The sequence below is a fragment of the Quercus lobata genome, chromosome 1 (assembly GCF_001633185.2).
Source record: "Quercus lobata isolate SW786 chromosome 1, ValleyOak3.0 Primary Assembly, whole genome shotgun sequence".
NCBI lineage: Eukaryota > Viridiplantae > Streptophyta > Magnoliopsida > Fagales > Fagaceae > Quercus > Quercus lobata.
The window spans coordinates 54,978,775-54,998,044 of NC_044904.1; positions in this window are offsets into that span (position 1 = coordinate 54,978,775).

Below are 19,270 nucleotides of genomic sequence, written 5' to 3' on the forward strand. Positions count from 1 at the left end.
TCCTACTCAGATTCTTTAGGAGGTGATGTCCTGTTGGGATGACATACTACCCAAAAGAAAGAAGGATGAGTTAGAACCACTAGGTGCATGCCATAAAGGATAGTAAGAGAGAACACCTATGTTGTGGTGGATAAGAATAACACAATGAGCAAGCAAACAAAACAATCTTTTTTGTCTAATAATGGGAAGTGGCACAGCCAGTACAGGTAAGTGGTGGTGACTGGACAGCTAACAAACCAATGAGTAGTTGGGAAGAAAACCCTAAACCAGACAAAAGAAGTTAAAGGCTAAAATGGTAAAAATCAATCATGGCAGGCAGTATATAAAGGGTCCTTGCTTTGCACAGTAACATCATCAAAACAGTAGCAACCACTAAGAGACAATCACAGCACCACCATCACCATAACACTACATAAGTAAGCACTAAGAAAGAAAGGAAAGGAGTGGAGGGAAAGAATCAAGGTAACAAAACGGAGAAAAAAGAGAAAGGGGAGAAATAAAGAGTGTAAAATGGCAAGCATGCACCAATAGGCTAATCCTATCTCTCCCTCTAAAAGCCTACCCTCTATTGAGGATAAAGGACTCGTTTGGGCACAAGCCATTCAGGCCTATTCCCTTAAAGTGGATAATTTCTACAACAAGATCCTTCTGTGAAGTTACCCACGTTGAGGAAGTAGTTCCTTCCTAGGCCTTAGTCCAGTAATACAACTGAACACGGCAAACTGATTTTTTCCTTCTTTGATTTTATCGCTTATTGCTATTGTTTCTTCTCTTGTCTTTGCAATTTCACCTATAATGTGTTTCTTGTTGCCATATCGTTCTTTTTCCCTATTTTAATTAAGGATCTCTTACTTGCTTTGCTTGACAATAACGTATTTCTTTTATCATTGTTTTATTACATTTATCTGCCATAACTCTTTTATAGCAAGCTTTGCTTGTCATGGGCATGTTGACCAAAGTTTTGGCAAACGGGGCATAGTTTGTGCACAAGCCAGACCAAGGTATATTGCAATTGGACCAGTCCTAACTCTCTTATCCAGAACACTTAGGCCTAATGCAGTAGGAGGCAGTCTAGCCCAAAATCACAAAAAGCCCACCACAACCTTTATAGTTGTAGACTAGGATTATAAACAACGGATACTATACACACACAACCAATGTATGTTAAGAATTAATAAATGCAAAATTATGAGCTATAATGCACATATATATTTTAAAAGACAGTTATTACTTATTAATGATTTATTAACTTACATATACAAATTCATTGTCATTATGTGTGATTTTTTGGGATATGAGCTGCTTGACTTTATTTGTTAAAAACGTATAAAATATTATTTAATAAAGTATTAAATGCACCTTAATTGCTGTCCTCAAAGCATCATTAAGAAAAGCCTAGAAATAAATGATTTTTTTTATTTTTTTATTTTTTTTATAAATTATCTTGATGAGGTGGTAGGCTAACATGAAAGAGGATTTTTATTCATTTTTTAAGGAAAGTGCTACTTAACAAAACGATAGACCATTATGGCTAAAATTAGCATTAAAAGGGTTGAGCATTAGGGGATACGTTTTATGGTTGAGATGAACCAATATATAATATAGAAAATTATTGTGTACTCCTAGAGTGTCATAAATGCGTATTCTCTCATCTCACATAAATGGTAGGTCTCACTAATTAAATTCATGGTGAAACTCACCATTTATGTGAGAGGGGAGAGTACGCATTTATGGTACTCCGGGGAGTACCTAATAATTTTCCTATATAAGATAGATTCAAGTTGTATGCCTAACATAACTTAAAAATTACATTTTTTTTTTTAAAAAAAAAAAAATTGTAGGTTTCTAAGAGATCTAACGGTTACAAAACACTATCTCCATGGCATGAGTAAAGACTTATCGCTTTCCTCGGCAACTTACTTAATTAATAGCTTCTAAAAATAAAATAAAATTAATAGCATTTTTTTTTTCTCTCTTTTACCACATAGGAAATGTTAATGAATGCCCTAAAGATACTGGTTTAGAAACTATTTTTAGAAACATTTTATTAGAAAATGATAAAGCAAGTAATTTTTCTGTCAGTTTTTTTATATTTCCCATGAAAGTGGTAAAAACTTTCCTGATATGGTTTATTAATAATTGCCTTAAGAGCACCCGTCAACATGACCCCTTATCCCATTATGTTTACAGCCATAATCGTTTAGAGAGAGAATAACATATTTAATAGTGAGAAGGTCCATATCATACTTCAATTGTATAACATATATAATATTGTTCCATTCATATTCAATATCACAAAGCAGACAAGAAATAGCTAATCAAAACATCGACATTCCAATCAAAACAATGCATTATAGAACCCAAAAAAAAAAATGACACAATAAATCATTTCCTTTATTTTTCCATAAATTTTACAACATTGAAGTTCTAAAATTCTATGAAATCGTTTTCTATTAACCTGTCATCAGATATTCAGAGGACGTAAACTAGGATCTAATATGTCACATGTTATATTTCAATTTTTTTTTTTTTAAAATTATAAAAGGGTTAATTTTTTATTTTGAGGAAAAAGGGGTTAAAACTTAAAACTTAAAAATAAGAAAGAAGTTAAAACATAAAACCCAATAAATAAGTAAAAAAGGAGAGAGATATTAATATTTTTCATGGGCTTTTAAAAATCTTCCAGAGTGAATTAAACATTGAGCTCTGGCCCATTTATTATAGTGAATATATTGCACTAGTGGACCATTGACCTTATAAATCAAGCCCAAGTTATGCCGAAAGAAAAAAAAATGGTCGAATTTATAAGTTCTCCACGTAGCTTCTAAAATTGCAGACTTGTCCCTGATCAGTAGAGCCTAGCACTGCCAGCCAGCATCGAACACGATTACGGTAAGCTAGTTTCTTTATCTTGATTTCCTTCTTTGTCATTACGTGTGTATATATATATTTTTCCTTCAATTAACTCTCATTATGATGCAATTATTTTTGTAAGATATTATGTACACCACATGTTTGATGAATGGTCCAAACGAAATTTTACCGCTAATGTGTTAAGGTGGGATTTGGGTTTTGATCCAAAAGTTTGTTTTATTATATATAAAGGAGTCTGGGCTGGCTTATGATGGTGCACACATATATACAGAAGCTTGTCCATGGTACAAAGTGTTTAAAAACTAAGCAAAATGGAGCTGCTTATATGAATGTTATGCTATATCACTGTTCAGAAGTATGCCATCAAGAGCCTTTACATTGTGAATGGTATGAGAAGGAGTTTCCAAAGATAACAGAATTGAGCCACTTGTTGAGAAGAGGTGGGTGTATATAGTTAAGAGAACTTGTGAAGCTGGAGGTAAACTCAAAGAAGAAAAAGCTTCCAACGGTAAGAGTGAGCGTTTGCTTTTTTTTTTTTTTTTTCTTCTTTTTTCAACTGAGCGCTTCTTGCACTATTCATTGTCCATAAACAGTAAATTTAGGAATGTAAACGGTAAAAAATTTGTAAACAATAATTTTTTTATTGTTTTCAGTTTTCAGCTAAATAAGTTGTATCCAAACAGACAACTTGGATTTGACAAGTCACTGACTTCGGCTCTACACACTTGCAATTAATTACAAACATACCATCAAACCAAACACCCTCTATGCTACTGGCTTCTTAAAAAAATTTAATTCATTCTTTTCATTTGCTTTATCCAAACAAACCATAACCTTTCAGGCTATTGTACTAATGCTTATCATCTATGGGTGTGTGACTGTCTAGGGGCCTTTTTACACTTTTGGGCTAAGGAATTCTATTGAGGGTAAAAGAGTTGGGCCTAATTCCTTTCGCAAGATTTTTCGGAAAACCGGATTGCGCACAAAACATATAACACTCCAAGATAATATATATATATATACTAGTACACGTGCTAGCTATGAAAAAAAAAAAGTAGTGATTAGCGATGTCTAGCGCTGCTACTTTTGTTTTATTACATCGTATCTCTTAGTTTGTCCTCTATTCCATTTTGGGATGTTCCAAAATATTGTCCTGTTTCTAAAAATAAAAATCATTAATTTACTAATGTTTCTATTATACCCCTATTTTATTAATAATTCAATTTTTTGATAAATTTATTTAAGGGTAGTTTTGGAAATTTATACATTTTTAAAAGGTAGACAAGACAACAAATGATGTTTCCTTAAAAAGTTTGACTTTTCAAACAGGACAAACAAAGTGAGATGAAGGAAGTAATTTTTTTTCCAAATACGGTGAGTGACAAGTGAGCATTGGATTCGATGGGTTCCTATATACCCTTCTTTCTTTTCTTTTTGTTTAAAATTCTCAAAAGTGGGTTTAAACTCACTTTCTAGACACCCCCTTCACTTTTAAGAAAAAAAAATATAGGACCACTACATTCCTAATCCTTGGATTTTATTTCTCAAATTATATTATTTATTTATTTTTTTTTCTAAAATAAGCTGATTGGGATTTGCCACGTGTTTGTAGGAAAAAAATTAATAATACTGTATTGTTAAAGAATTTTTTTTTGTTTTTGTGGGGATGTACTATTTAATAGTAAAAAGAAAAGAAATGGAAAGCCACTATGCCGGGTACAGGATATACAAAATCCTGACGAGGGAGGTGGTATATCCTGAAGTTATTTTTGGGTATTTGATCCAATATTGGGTTTTGTAAGCAAATTTTGAGGTCAGCTTTATTTTTTATTTTTTGAATTATCCTTCTAAATTCTAATTATGCCTTATAAAATCATAAAATATTTACCTTAACCAAATTAGCCTATGATCTTTAGGGGTCAGGCATGTGGTTAGGTTTGGGGCAAAATTCTTACCGTTGGCATTTTCCTCCAAACTTAAAACGAGTTTGTTTGTGTGTATTTTTTTTTTTTTTTTTTCACAAAATCTCTTTGCTATTTGTGTTTCAAGGACTTCTAAGGGTCCGTGTGGTATATGTGTTTAAATAAAATTTTTTAGTTTTTTTAGAAATATGTATGGGTGAAAAAGTATGAAAATTCGTGCAATATTGTTTAAAAATTAAAAAAATATGTTTAAATACATGTACCAAACAGTCCCTAAATGTTAGCGTTTTTGAGCAAAAACGCCAACATTTTATTTCGGACAAAATTCTTGGCTGGTAGCATTTTGTACAAAATTAACTGAGTTTTTTTTTTCCCCGCAAATATTTTTTCTCTTTCCTATTTGGTGAATTTGTCAAAATACATTTCTAATAAAAAAGATATTGAACAAGGTTATAGTCTAAGGTTACAACTAATTTTGTAACTAAATTTTGTCATTTTAAAAATAACTTCACAACTCCCATTAAAAAAAAAAAATTACTACTATTTATTAGTTGGAGGAAGGAAAATTTCAACCAATTAAGCTACAAGTAAAATTCTAGCTTCACAGGCTCTTGTATTTTTTTCATTTTTCAGTTAATGATAATAATTTGCATTAATTATAATTTGATATTACTACATTTACCAAGTAAAAAAAATAAAAATAAAAATACCTAAAGTGTGCGTTTGCCTAGCATTTGCGTTTAAGCTGCATTTGCGTTTTTAGGTTGGTCCCATGTATGACACTATTTATGAACTAGTCAAAGTACAAAAACGCATGAACAGTGTTCGTAAACAGTGTTTTGCCTTTTAAAAAATATTTTGCTACAATGTTTTTTTTTTTCCTCCTTTATTTCGGCAATGCCATTACCACAAACCAATTGCAACAATTTTTTTTCCCTCCTATTTCGGCAATGCCATTGTCACAAATTCATTCCCACAATTTTGTTTCCCCTTTATTTCAGCAATGTCATTGCCATAAATCAATTGCCACTTTTTCTTTTTTTGGGAGAAATGATATGTGCACACCACTTTTACAACAAATCCTAAATGGTAGGTTGTTAGTAGTTGTTATTGTTAGATTAAAAAAGTAATCTCAGTGATAAATTCAAATTTGAACTAATAACAACTAATCACGTGTGATTTGTTGTGAAAATATTGTAAAAATATTGTGGATTTAGCATTTTTTTTTTTTAATTCCTCCCTAGATTTCGACAATCACTTTTTTTTTCCCTCCCATTTTCGGAAACTTAGTTGCCACAATTCATATTTTCTCTCTCCTCAATTCCCTACAATTTCGGCAACTTGGTTGCCACAATTGGTAAATCATTTAGGCACTGGGGCACTTCACGGGTAGAGGTTGGGCAGTGGAATGAATTTCGGTAATATCATTACCGAAATTCATTTTTTCTTTCTCCCCATCACATCACTCAACTTTCTTCGTTCTCATACTTTTCTTACAATTTCGGCAACGGTGTTGCCGAAATTCATAATTTAGCTAGCACACAACTCACTTTGCATTAGCACACACTAGCACCATTGTTTTAAAACCTGGACCGTTCAATGAACCGTAAAATAGAGAGGTTCAAGGTTTTTAAGGTCGAACCGAGGTTAAACCGTGATGACATCATAATTAATTTTATAATTATTTAAAATATAAATAAATATATTAAATTAGTAAAAAATGAAAAAAAAAATGACTAAAATAGTCCAAGTAAATATAGTGTTCTATCTTTCAAATGTATTTTTTTACATCATAACTTTCATAAGATAAATGAAAACTAAAAAATCCTAAGCAAATATAATAAACAAAACATATAACAATATCATAGTTGATCTACTAATTATAAAAAAGAAAATTATTAATTTACATTGTAATATTTACATTATTACATAACATTTACATTATAAACTAAATAAATGTGTATAATATATATATATATATATTTTTTTTTATGTCAATATATTCAATATTGTACACTTTATATAAATGTGCAATCAATTAATTACAATATCAACCAACAATTATTTAGCAAAAGAAAAATGGCTGATTTATCAAAACTACTATTGAAGTAAACAAATAATAAACCACTAGTATCAAATTTAAATCTAACATAAAATATTACTAAAATATTAAAAAACTGAGTTGATGAAGTCAAAAGCTGCCGTGGTAACAAAACTAATAATTAAATATAACAAATATCGGTGAAAATCTGAATTTATGTGGTCTTGATAGAGTGTGGTACACAAAGTGGCAGGCCTCATTTCCTAAGCTAGAAAGTGGAAACTACTTTTACCAAATAGATAGATAGACTTCAAGTCTTCAACAAGCAAATGACAGAATGAGATGACAGTTCTCAGCAAAAGAGTCAAGACTTTTCCAAAATTGAAGTTAACAAATAATAAACCACTAGTATCAAATTTAAATCTAACATAAAATATTACTAAAATATTAAGTGAGTTGATGAAGTCAAAAGCTGCCGTGGTAACAAAACTAATAATTAAATATAACAAATATCGGTGAAAATCTGAATTTATGTGGTCTTGATAGAGTGTGGTACACAAAGTGGCAGGCCTCATTTCCTAAGCTAGAAAGTGGAAACTACTTTTACCAAATAGATAGATAGACCTTCAAGTCTTCAACAAGCAAATGACAGAATGAGATGAGAGTTCTCAGCACAAGAGTCAAGACTTTTCCAAAATTGCAACGCGAATGTGATTGTTTGGTCCTTCGTCAAAAGATTTTCTGAGATATCCTAGATACGATCGGACTGTTCATGACTCTGAATAAATTTAGTTGCTTCTATATAATCTTTTTCAGTCCAGGGTGTGTTATGTTCCCAAAAAAGTTTGACACCTTAGAAAATCTCAACAAAAGTAATACTAAATACTAATGCCCCAAACTCCACCACGTGAGGTTTGATTTCTTATAACGTGAGAATACTACTCAGACACAAAAAGGACAAGACAAGACAAGAGAGAAACTAATCACCTTCTTCTGTACAACAACAACCGGAAATTCAGTAAAGAAAGCAAAACGTGTGAAGGTGAAAAAAAAAATGATAAGTCTACAACATTTTTATAACAAATTTTATGTGATAGGTTGTTGTTGGTTGTTATTATTCGGACAAAAAAATAACTTTCGTATTAATTTCAAATTTGAACAAATAATAACTAATCACCTGTGATTTGTTGTAAAAATATTATAGACATACTATCTAAAAAAAACAACTTTAAGAGCAGATATATGGGCACATAATTAACTGCGTAAGATAATCCTTTAAACCTTCAATTCTGTTTTTTATTTTTTGGTAAATAAGATTGTTTTTGTCAGAAGTGGGATTTGAGAACCCATGCCCTCGTTAGAGGACCAGAACTTGAGTCTGGCGCCTTAGACCACTCTCTCTCTCTCATGCCTCTAGGACCAGAACTTGAAGGCCCTTGCCGAATTAAAGGACTTTGATTGGAGGCAAGCTTTCATCACCATGGATAAAAAAACACGATGGGAATGGATTGAGGATCTTCAGACTAGTTAGGCTAAGGACTAGTTTACCCTAGGACTAAGGAACAATTATGTTGTTATATTTGAATATGTATGTTAATGACTGTACTATTCGGTGGTTTGTTATGTTTATTGCCTAACTTGTGACTTATCTTTTAATGCACTATATTTGCAAATTGTAAGCCCCTCCCCTTTTTCTTTTGTTCTTTATTTATTTCTTTGAAGTGTGGTGTTGGGTTTTTTTTGGCGTGTATTGACTCAAAATGTTACTTTTTGTATCTCATTGAAAGTGTAAGTTTTGGATTTGGGGTGGACAACTTAAGTGAATTGCTGTTTAAGGTGGAAAAAATGTATTCAAAATTGAGAATTTTGGCCAAAATTCTGTGTCCTTATTTATCATTGTCTATGTTATTAAGAAACATCTTGTAACAACATATTACTTAAGATTTGTTATAACATTTCACATTTTATCTAAATGACTTATTGGCAATACACTTTCTTGTGCATAGTTACAGCTTTCAAGGTTAGATAATCAAATCTAATTGGGAAAATTTAAGATGCAACCTAATGAATTGTACCTTAATTTTCTCCTTTTTCACCAACTGTGTCAATATCTTTTTTTTCCACTTCAAATCACCAGTGCGTGTTTTTTTATGTTTTTCTTCTTGGGTTCGCTTAAAAGCAGGTAATAATGGAAGAAAACAAGGAAGTAAAACTAAATTTAAGCTTGCCATAAGCTAAGATAAGAATAAATCAAGCTTGGGGGTTGGATTGAATAATATTTTTATGTAGTTTTAATATCCATATAATTTGGATATTGGATTATGTGTCTTCTTGAGAGAAGTTACCTTTGAATACATAAAAAGTGAGATAGTGTCAACTTATTAGAGAATCAAGTGAAATTCTTGTTTTCACAAAAAGAGTTAAACTTTAGGGGCAGAGGCCATAGTGGTTATTTGACTTATCTTTTTACTTGAAATTGCATAGCTTTCAATAATTATTATATATAATATATATATTAGTTAATAAACCAATTTATTTAGCAAACTATCTTGGAAACTACATTTCCTTTAATGCAATTATAGTTAATAAACCAATTATAGCATCACCAATTTGCCATTGGATTGAATGATTTAATCCATCTCAGTTTTTTTTTTTTTAGAGTATATTATGAATGCTTAAATTGTTCTGAGATAATGTCAACTCATTAGAGAATAAAGTTTTTTTTTAAAAAAAAAAACTTGATAGTTGGGTGAATTGTAAGGGGGCATAGGCCATAGGGGCTATTTGTCTTATCCTCTTAGTTAAAATTATTAACATCATGCCCATGATACCCAATGTAAATAATAAATTGATCAATTATCACACTCTGTAACCATGTCAATAAATACTTATCTTAAATCCCAATTGTAACCAACTCAGTTCACTATTATTTTGCTATATTGTCATGCATCTGTTGATACCATAATTTTTTCTGTTTGTGTTAAGGGATTTGGATTGATTGCAGTTATTAGTTATTATGTAGCCAAAGCTGGCAGCTCTTTTTAAGCTTTTGTGGATAAAAGTAGCCGCGTTATATACACATCACCAATACATTGTAGGATTCATCATGACAGGTGCTTTTTGCCTTCATTAAGTCAATAGGAAATAGGGGGAGAAATAAGAACTGCAATCCGCCCTTAGTTGTTCAAGTAATCTCATTTTTTATTAAAAAAAATTTCCCATGCTGGACAATTGGTAAAGAAGAGTCCATGCTCATGCCCAGGAGCATAGCAATTTTAGATAGAGTTAAAATAATTATAATGTGGCAATTAAAAATCTATTATATTAATTTTTAATTGGGGCATAGAATGTGGGGAGGACTTAAATGGAATCTGCTAAGCTCAATTAACTTAAAGGTTTGGCCGGTTTTAGAGTTTGCCTCACTGCACAATTTCTTGAACAGAGAGAACTATAGGAATGTTATATAGATGCTATAGAGAGGACCTTATATGTTCAATATGGTTAAATTGACATGGAAAGAAGTGCGCCACTTTAGACAGGGTGTGATCTAAATAACGAATTGCTGTGATTTCACTTTGATTTGGTGAAATATATTATTGCTGGGCATTTTTTTTTTTTTTTTTCAATTGGTGTCGCGGATTTGTTAAGACCTATGTTGGTATCAATTTTTAGATGTTTGAGTGATGAAATGGCAAAACCATAGCTCAGTGCTTTGTTGGTAATGTGTTATGGTACTAAGGTTTCAAATTTCACTAGAAATTAAAAAAAAAAAAAAAAAAAAAAAAAAAAAAAAAACATGATCTATTTTCTATCTATTATATTATATAATGCCCAAGTTAGGTTTTTCACTCTATTGAATTTCACTAGCGGTAGCAACTAGTTTATATGTGGCTGATTTTCAGGATTTATGCTGACTGGATCAATACTCATGGTTGGTGGCAATAATGCTTACCGTAAGTTGCTGCATAACTGATGTTGTTAGAGGCGTGATGGTTGTTTTGATGCAAATACGCCGATATTTGATTCCGGTCAAACTTCTTGACCAGTCAGAGCTCGGGGCATTTTCGTACAAAATTAAATCTTTTTTTTTTTTTTTTCCTAAAGAATTTTCAATTTGTTTCTTGCACCTCTATATGTGCTATTTACAAGTTTTCATACGAACGCGCCGATATTGGATTCAAGTCAAAATTCTTGACCAGTTTGACTCAGGGGCATTTTCGTACACAATTGATACAAGTTTTTTTTTTTTTTTTTTTTTTCCAAAGAATTTTCCATTTGTTTCTCGGACCTCTTAATGTGCTATCTACAAGTTTTCATGCACAGACACCGACATTTGATTCAGGTCAAAATTCTTGATCAGTCAGACCTAGGGGCATTTTCATACAATTTTTTTTTTTTTAAAGAATTTTCCTTTTGTTTCTTGGACTGCTATATTTGCTATCGACAAGTTTTCATGAAAAAATGGCGACATCGCATTTCAGTCAAAATTCTTGACCAGTCGGACTTAGGCGCATTTTCGAACAAAATTTAAATGTTTTTTTAATTATTTTTTTTTATCTAAAGAATTTTCCATTTGTTTATTGGACCACTATATATTCTATCTAGAAGTTTTCATGCAAAAACGCCGATATTGGATTCAGGTCAAAATTCTTGACTAGTCTGACCCAAGGGCATTTTCTTATAAAATTTACATGATTTTTTTTTTTTTTTCTATCTAAAGAATTTTCCATTTTGTTATTGGATCTCTATAAATGCTATCTAGAAGTTTTCTTGCAAAAACGCTGATATTGAATTCAGGTCAAAATTCTTGACCAGTCTAACCCAAGGGCATTTTCGTACAAAATTGATTCAAGTTTTTTTTTTCCCTAAAGAATTTTACATTTGTTTCTTGGACCTCCATATATGCTATCTACAAATTTTCGTGCAAAAACTGTGACATTGCATTTCGGTCAAAATTCTAGACCAGTTGGACCTTGGGGAATTTTCATACAAAATTTACCTAAGTTTTCTTTTTTTAATTTCTATTTTTTCTAAAGAATATTCCATTTGTTTCTTGGACCTCTATATATGCTACCAACAAGTTTTCATGCAAACACGCCAATATTGGATTCAAGTCAAAATTCTTGACCAGTCTGACCCAGGGGCAATTTCGTACAAAATTGATACTTTATGGGGTGAGTTCGAGTCTTGAACTCATGGGATGGGCAACCATCCATTTTAAACTATTTTAAAAAAAATGTTTATAATGCATAGTTGTGTACGAATATTTTATACTCTAAATATGGCGGGTGAATATCCTAAATTATTCTCAAATTAGAGCTCATGGTTTAATTTGGAATTGTATCTCACTCTTTTACCTCCAAGATGCAAATTCCATGAAATTGTATATTTCATTTTAAACGAGTAGACAAACATCATCACCACATGTGCCTTTTCATTTAACTTTAAGCTTATTTTACTAATATATAATTTCTTAAAACCTTACTTCTGTTTAAAAGTACAAATAAATTTTAAACAATTTTCAGTAAAAAAAAAAAAAAAAAAAAAAAAAACAACAACAACAACAACAGAAAGTCAAATCAGTTGAGACTCTTTCTTTCTATCTCTCTCTCTCCAAAAAAAAAAAGAAATTTACTAATGTTCATTTGAAAATTTTTTATTTTCAATAGTTTATTTGCATTATATAAACCAAAAAGTTAAAAGTAATGTGAGACTCGCAAACACTTGATAATTTAAAAAATAAATAGTAAAACTTATAATTGGTTGCCAAATGCACACTAAAGTACCATTTTGGAATGCACTTATAAGTTAGTTTATTATTTTTTTTTCTTACTATATACAAATCTAAAAATAAAAATAAAATAAAATAAAAAGGCCCAAAGGGCTCAAAATGATAGGGGTATCAGAAGAAAACCATCGCAAGAAGCAACCCAATCCACAGAATTCTTATATAGCAAGAATAGTAGACATGGGCCTGGTAGCTCATTTTTAGCTCACTAATTTACATTTCAAACACACTTGCACACGTTTCGACGCAAATTTTCATTCACACATGAATCAAAACCACTCAAAATACCTTTCTCAAACTTAGTTACCAGGGGGTGTTTGGTGAGTGTTTCCAAATAACAATTTTTAGTTTTTAAACAAAATTTCACGTATTTTCACATACTTTTTCACCCACACATGTTGCTTTTGTGACAACCATTTTCAGTTTTTAAACGCATGTACCTAACGGCCCCAAACGGCTCTATATCTTTTGATTCCTCAACACTCTTTCTCAGCATTGACAAACTTAAAAACCCTCTATTTCTCTTTCTCTTTCTCTCTTTCTTGAAATCGAATCCTATACATACATACATACATACACATACAATTGTGAAAATCAGTACAATTCAAAAACACAAAAGCAATGAGTTCTAGTAGCGGAGAAGAAAGATCGGAAATCGCATTCTTTGACGCGGAAACTAGCGAGTGGCAGGTGGAAAGGCGAGCAAGTTGAACAAAAGGAAACCACCGAAGGAGTAACTTCATAGCAATTACAGAAGCCCCGAGAAGAAGTAGGGGTAAGTCGTGCCGAGGAGGTTTTGAAGGTTAAAATTTTTCCAGACACTGACAGGTATTTCCAAATAGGCACTAGCATGAAAGACCAAGATAAGGTAGAAATGTCGTTATTCCTTTTGCGGAATCTGGATGTCTTTGCATGGAGTCCGTACGAAGTGCCTGGAGTAGATCCCGAGTTCAATGGCCACAAGCTCAACGTGGACCCATCATTCCCCTCGAAAAAGCAAAAGCCGAGAAGAGCATTAAAGGAGCATGTTGACGTGGTCAAGTTGGAAGTCCAAAGGCTGAAGGAAGCAAGAGTGTTAAGAGAAGTATTCTTCCCGGAATGGTTAGCAAATACAGTGGTAGTGAAGAAAAAGAATGGCAAATGGAGGGTGTGTATGGATTTCATGGACTTAAATCGGGCATGTCCTAAAGATCAGTTCCAATGCCCAAGATTGATCAATTGGTAGATGCTACATATGGACACCCAAGTATGAGCTTCTTGGACGCCTTTCAGGGGTATCACCAGATTGCCCTAGCACCCGATGACTGAGAAAAGACAGCATTCATTTCCCTGGATGCAAACTATCACTATAAAGTAATGCCATTTGGGTTGAAGAATGCCGGAGCCACGTACCAGCGGATGATGACAAGGATGTTCCGAGAGAAAATTGGGTGCACGGTAGAAGTATACATCGACGATATGGTGGTAAAAAGTAAATAGGAACCACGACATATAAAAGATCTCCGGGGAGTATTTGAGGTACTCTGGTAGCATAAGTTGCGCCCGAATGTGGAGAAACAAATGTAAAATTCTTTAAAAAAAAAAAAAAAAAAAAAGAAAACTCGAGTTTTCTTCTATACGAAAATGCCCCTAGGTTCGACAGATTGAGAATTTTGGCTTGAATGAAATGTCGGCGTTTTTACATGAAAACTTGCAGATAGGACACTAAGAGGTCCATGAAAAAAATGCAAAACCCTTTAAAAAAAAAAAAAAAAAAAACTCGTTAAATTTTGTACGAAAATGCCCTTGGGTCAGATTGGTCAAGAATTTTGACCTGAATTCAATCTCAGATTTTACATGAATAATTGTAGATACACATTAAAAGGTCCAAGAAACAAAAGAAAAATTATTTTAGAAAAAAAAAAAAAAAAAAAAAAAAAAAAAAAAAAACTCGAATCAATTTTGTACGAAAATGCGCCTGGGCCAAATTGGTCATGAATTTTGACCTCAATCAAATATCGGCATTTTTGCATGAAAACTTGTAGATAGCATATATAGAGGTCAAATAAACAAATAGAAAATTCTTTGGAAAAAAAAATTGTATCAATTTTGTACGAGAATGCACCTGGGTCAGATTGGTCAAGAATTTTGACCAGAATCCAATATCGGTGTTTTTGCATGAAAACATGTAGATAGCATATATAGAGGTCGAAGAAAAAATGAAAATTTCTTTCGAAAGAAAAGAAAAAAAAAAAAAAACTCATATCAATTTTGTATGAAAATGCCCCTAGGTCAGATTGGTCAAAGATTTTGAAATGAATTAAATATCGGCATTTTTGCATGAAAACTTGTAGATTTCATATGTAGAGGTCCAAGAAAAAATGGAAAATTCTTTAGAAAAAAAAAAAAATTCGAGTTTTCTTTTTTTTACGAAAACGCCACTAGGTCCGACTGGTCCAAAATTTTGACCTGAATCAAATGTTGGCGTGTGTGCATGAAAACTTGTAAATATAACATTTTGATGTCCAAGAAAAAAATGCAAAATTTTTTGGAAAGAAAAGAAAAAAAAAAAAAAACACGTATAAATTTTGTACGAAAATGCCCCTGGGATAGACTGGTCAAGAATTTTGACCTAAATACAATGTCGACCTGTGCGCATGAATAATTGTAGATACCACATTAGGAGTTCAAAGAAACAAATTCAAAATTCTTTAGAAAGACAAGAAAAACAATAAAAACTCGTATCAATTTTGTACGAAAATGCCCTTGGGTTAGATTGGTCAAGAATTTTGACCTAAATCCAATATCGGCGTATTTGCATTGAAACTTGTAGAAAGCTTATGTAGAGGTCCAAGAAACAAATGCAAAAAATTCTTTAGAAAGAAAAAAAAAAAAAAAAAAAAAAAAAACTTGTATCAATTTTGTACGAAAATGCCCCTGGGTCGGACTGGTCAAGAATTTTGGCCTAAATCAAATGTCGGCATGTGTGCATGAAAACCTGTAGATAGCACATTAAGAGGTCCAAGAAAAAAAATGTAAAATTCATTAGAAGGAAAAGAAAAAAAAAAATTTGTATCAATTTTGTATGAAAATGCCCCTCCGTCAGATTGGTCAAGAATTTTGACCAGAATCCAATATCGGCGTGTGTGCATGAATACTTGTAGATAGCGCATTAAGAGGTCCAAGAAACAATTGCAAAATTCTTTAGAAAGAAAAGAAAAAAAAAACTCGTATCAATTTTGTACGAAAATTCCCCAGGGTCAGATTGGTGAAGAATTTTTACATGAATCACATAACGGCATTTTTGCATGAAAACTTTTTGATAGTAAATATAGAGGTCCAAGAAGCAAATGAAAAAAAAATAAAAATAATAAAAATAATAAAAAAAAAACCTCGACTTTTTTTTAACTAAATTGCCCCTAGGTCCTACTTGTCATGAATTTTGACCTGGATCAAATGTCGGTTGTGTGCATCAAAAATTGTAGATAGCACATTAAGAGGTCCAAGAAAGAAATGCAAAAATTCTATTGAAAAAAAAAAAAAAAAAAAAAAAAAAAAAAAAAAAAAAAAACTCGTATCAATTTTGTAATTAAATTCCCTAGGGTCAGATTCGTGAAGAATTTTGACCTGAATCAAATCTCGGCGTTTTTGCATGAAAACTTGTAGATAACGAATATAGAGGTCCAAGAAACAAATGAGAAATTCTTTAGAAAAAAAAAAAAACTCGTTTTTTTTTTTGGTACTAAATTGCACCTAAGTCCAACTGGTCAAGAATTTTGACCTGAATCAAATGTCGGCGTGTGTGAAAGAAAACTTGTAGATAGCAAATTAAGAGGTCCAAGAAACAAATGGAAAATTCTTTAGGAAAAAAAAAAAACTTGAGTTTTCTTTTGTACGAAAATACCCCTAGGTCCGACAGATCGAGAATTTCGGCCTGAATGAAATGTCGGCATTTGTACATGAAATCTTGTAGATAGGACATTAAGAGGTCCAAGAAATAAATGCAAAATTCTTTAGAAAAAAAAAATTTGGAATCAATTTTGTATGAAAATGCTCCTAGGTCAGATTGGTCACGAATTTTGACCTCAATCAAATATCAGCGTTTGTGCATGAAAACTTGTAGATAGCATATATAGAGGTCAAATAAACAAATGGGAAATTATTTGGATAAAAAAAAAAATTGTCTCAACTTTGTACGAAAATACCCCTAGGTCAGATTGTTCAAGAATTTTGACCTGAGTCAAATATCGTCGTTTTTGCATAAAAACTTGTAGATAGCATATATAGAGGTCAAAGAAACAAATGGAAAATTCTTTATGAAAAAAAAAAATTGTTCCATCTTTCTACGAAAATGCCATACCGGCTTTTTTCCATGAAAATGTGTGGATAGCATATATAGATGTCCAAGAAATGAATTGAAAATTCTTCAGGAAAAAAAAAAAAAAAAAAAAAAAAAAAACTCGAGTTTTCTTTTCTACGAAAATGCCCCAGGTTTACAGGTCTAGAATTTTGACCTGAATCAAATGTCGGCGTGTGTGCATAAATACTTGTAGATAGAACATTAAGAGGTCCAAGAAACAAATGCAAAATTCTTTAGAAAAAAAAAAAAAAAACTCGTATCAATTTTGTACGAAAATTCCCCTAGGTCAAATTGGTAAAGAATTTTGACCTGAATCAAATATCGGCGTTTTTGCATGAAAACTTGTAGATAGCATATATAGAGGTCAAAGAAACAAGTGGAAAACCCTTTAGAAAAAAAAAATTGTATCAATTTTGTACGAAAATGCCCCTAGGTCAGATTGGTCAAAAATTTTGACCTGAATCCAATATCAGCGTTTTTGCATGAAAACTTGTAGATAGCATATTTAGAGGTCAAAGAAACAAATGGCAAATTCTTTAGAAAAAAAAAAATTTGTATCAATTTTGTACAAAAATGCCCCTGGGTCAAATTGGTCAAGAATTTTGACCTCAATCCAATATCGGCGTTTTTGCATTGAAACTTGTAGAAAGCATATATAGAGGTCCAAGAAAGAAATGGAAAATTCTTTAAAAAAAAAAAACTCGAGTTTTTTTTTTTGGGTACTAAATTGCCCCTAGGCCCGACTGGTCAAGAATTTTGACCTGAATCAAATGTCAACGTGTGTGCATGAAAGCTTGTAGATAGCACATTAGGGGGTCCAAGAAACAGTTGCAAAACTCTTTAGAAAGAAAGAAAAAAAAAAAAAAAAAAAAACTTGTATCAATTTTGTACGAAAATGCCCCTGGGTCGAACTGGTCAAGAATTTCGACCTAAATCAAATGTCGGCGTGTGTGCATGAAAACCTGTAGATAGCACATTAAGAGGTCCAAGAAAAAAAAATACAAAATTCTTTAGAAAGAAAAGAAAAAAAAAATTGTATCAATTTTATATGAAAATGCCCCTCAGTCAGATTGGTCAAGAATTTTGACTAGAATCCAATATCAGCGTGTGTTCATGAATACTTGTTGTGGGGGTAAAATCCATCAGTCAACAGTGGGCCCCGACCTATATAAGGGGTTGAACTTAAGGCCAGAAGACCTATCACCGTACGACTCCCCTCTGGTCAGTTTTGAAGGAACAACCGTCATACCGAAAGGCATGATTAGGCTGCCTGTGCAAACAGACTCGAACGTGGTGGAAGTGAACTTCATTGTAGTAGATGTGTACTCCCCTTACACAGCTATTGTGGCCCGGCCGTGGCTTCATGCACTAGGGGCTGTACCATCAACCCTACACCAAAAAGTAAAATACCCATCAGGAGGTCAGGTAAAAGAAATAAGGGGGAGCCAAGGAATGGCCAGGCAATGCATGGTGTCGGCGATCTCACGACGGCAAAGAGATGAACCTTCCACATCGGCCGAGAACGGATTGTAGCAATTAATGAACTCGATCCCAACCCCGGGGGATCGAAGACCAGCCCCGGAGGTAAGCTGTGAGGATTTGGAGAAAGTACTCGTCGGATCAGACCCTGAGAGGTTTTTTCAAATTGGTTCAGAATTACCACCCCGGGAGAGGGCAGCACTGATTGCTTTTCTCCGACAGAATGTAGATGTGTTTGCTTGGGACCCCTACGAGGCCCCCGGGGTCGGCCCAAATTTTATCTGCCACCGCCTTAATGTGAATCCGGCGATAACACCTAAGAGGCAGACTCCTCGGCGACCGTCGAAAGAGCATACTAAAGCCGTAAGAGAAGAGGTCGCAAAACTGAAGAAAACAGGGGCTATAAAAGAGGTCTTCTATCCCGAGTGGTTAGCCAACACGGTCGTGGTAAGGAAGAAGAGCGGGAAATGGCGGGTCTGCGTAGACTTCACAGACCTAAACAAGGCATGCTCGAAGGATCCCTTCCCTATGCCTCGGATAGACCGATTGGTGGATTCAACTGTCGGACACCCTAGAATGAGTTTTCTAGATGCCTTTCAGGGCTACCACCAGATACCCTTGGCTGTCGAAGACCAGGAGAAGACTGCTTTCGTCACCCCAGTTGGAAATTATCATTATAAGGTGATGCCCTTCAGCCTGAAGAATGCCGGGTCGACCTATCAAAGGATGATGACCAGGATGTTTGAACAGCAAATAGGTAAGACTGTTGAAGTGTACATAGATGACATGGTGGTTAAAAGCAAGTTGGTGCCCGACCACATTGAAGA